Genomic DNA, 2,728 nt, shown 5'->3' with positions numbered 1-2,728 from the left:
GAATTGTCCTTAAAGAAGATATGGGCTTGGCATACCCAAGGCCCAAAACCCTTACTCAAACACATTTCCACTATCCAAGCCCGTCTCGGATTTCAGCCGTCAGATCGAAGCATCTCAGCATCCTACGGTCGCTCCATCATCGCACATCAAACTCCGAAGCCCCCGCTTTACATCGCAACGCCCATCTCCATCTTGGGTCGTCCGTTTTGCTACATCCCTTCATCCGACGGTCGCTCCACGCTTACCTCCGTATCGCCGTTGGATCCACCTACCATCTTCCCATCCATCGCTCCTTGTCGCAGATCATCAAACCGCGCTATCCCCGCTTCACACCGTAGAACCCGATACCCTATACCCAAACAAACACTTCCTTTCTCCCAAAACAGTCGAGCTTCTTCCCCTTCTCCCAAAATCAGTTGCAGAACCACCACCACCTACATGCCCTGTCTCTGCAAACTGTCACTACCTCGCCTTCTCCACCACCATCACTTCTTCCCCGACCGTAGCAGATACCACCATCACGTCCCCTTCTTCTCTAGCCATCTATTACATCAACTTCTCAACCCGAAAACCCTAGTTTAGAAGTTGATGAAATAGGTGAGGTTAGAGACAGAAATTGAAGCAGCCGAGAAGAGCAGGAAGGTCAGAGGAAGCATGGGTCGAGACTACATGGAAGAAATTTCCTCGATTTGGGTGAGTATCACTAACCCTAATTTCTCTGTAATTTGGGGGTTTCTCTAGAAACCCTAATTCATGTTGGGACCGTACCAGGAGAGGATTAGAGTAGGGAAATGAGCTCAATTAGACCCATGACATTAGAAAAACAGTAAACCTAATTGTACTGTTTTATTCTGGGATTTTGGGAAAATGGGTGATAACCCTAATTTGATGTTTTGGGTATAAATAGAACTGGAGGGTGTGTGTGAGAGAATATGCTGGAATAGCCAGTGTCACCCAAGAGGACTGGACTAGCCAATGCCTCAAGGGTCATAATTTCTGTTAATGTTTTAGTTCAATTTGATGCTTTGTTTTATGTTCATGTTCCACTTGCAATTTCAATTACTCTTTATGTTTATCATGTCATCAATTACTGTCAACATGTTCTAGATCATCAGTTGGGGCTTAGATGAAGCCTGAAGACCTTGTTGGGTAGCAAAATCTTAGTGAACACTCTTGTAGGTATAACTGAATTAGGATGTTAGTGTTCTTGGTGATCGAAGTCACCTGTGATTGAGTGTGCTGTAAGAAGACACTCAATGCTAGGGGTGAACTAGAGAATTTAGGGACTTAACCGTCCACATTTAACTGAAGTAGGGAAGTAATGAAGTTTAGGGATCAAACATCACCTGTGATTGAGTGTGCCTTAAACAGACACTCAATACTAGGGGTAATGCTAGTGAATTAAGCTAATTATCTTCCACTAATGCAGCCCTGGACCATAGGCAGGCTTGAACCTTAACCTAGGTCCATTAGGGACAAGATTTTAGTTCACAAGTAACACTGCCTAGATAGGTTAGATGGTGGAATCAAATCCCTAGTGTTCTTTAGTATTTTACCTCATCTTTGTTTACTTCTCTTTCACTGCCTTTGGTTATTTGCTCACTGTCCCTGCCCTTGGCTCACTGCCTTGGTCTTTCTCTTTGCTTCATTTTTATTGCCTCTGTAAATACCATTTTCACTGCCCCAGTAAACACCATCTTATTCATGTTTCATTGCTTTACTCCATTTGTTATGTAACTCACTGTCAAGGGAAACCACAAGCCCAGATCACTTTACTAAGCCCAGTACATTTCCAAAGGATCTAAAGGGTACTCAAAGCCCATTGACCACTCAAAAGCCCAATAGCAATTTAGAACCCAAAATAGCTAGAAACTACCAAACACTCCCAATCTCTGTGGATCGACCCGTATTTGCACGAGCTACAACTGACGACCGTGCACTTGCGGTATTACTGTAGGCCCGTTCTCATTTCACTTCAATTTTATACGCTTTCCCGGGCCCACCAGGCTCCAGGTGGTTCCAAGGGCCAATATTGAAGGTTAGACAGCCCATATTAGGAAGTTTTGGTAACTAATTTAACTTCCGATTATTTCAAAGACAAAATTTGAAAAGTATAAGTTTTTCCAAATTCTGATTTTTGGGCCATCGTACATTCGGAACTTTACAAAAAAATTATCCTCCGAATATTACAAGTTCAAAACAAACCACGCCATGGCTCCAGGTGGTTCCAAGGGCCAATATTGAAGGTTAGACAGCCCATATTCGGAAGTTTTGGTAACTAATTTAACTTCCGATTATTTCATAGACAAAATTTGAAAAGTATAAGTTTTTCCAAATTCTGATTTTTGGGCCATCGTACATTCGGAACTTTACAAAAAAATTATCCTCCGAATATTACAAGTACAAAAAAAACTGTTTCCTGGAACCAAACAACACCATAATCGGAAAGAAAGTTGACTCATAACATAACCGAATATTACAATCGGTAGGTTGTTTAAAAAAATAATCTACCGATTTCATATAATTGGCTAGTTTTCATATTAATAATACTCCGATTACATCCATTACATAAAGTTCAAACGGCCTTAACCTTACAATTTCGTCAAAAGCACCTAAATCCATACTCCTAATTGACCATAAAAGTATTAAAACAGAGCATAACTTCCAGTGACCATAGAAATTGTCCCTCTTAATTTTGTAGCATCCTTCATGTTCAAATCGTTTCCCG

Source organism: Papaver somniferum, chromosome 6, assembly GCF_003573695.1.
Source record: "Papaver somniferum cultivar HN1 chromosome 6, ASM357369v1, whole genome shotgun sequence".
NCBI classification, from domain to species: Eukaryota; Viridiplantae; Streptophyta; class Magnoliopsida; order Ranunculales; family Papaveraceae; genus Papaver; species Papaver somniferum.
The sequence above is the reverse complement of the archived record's forward strand: the minus strand, read 5'-3'. Positions refer to the sequence as shown.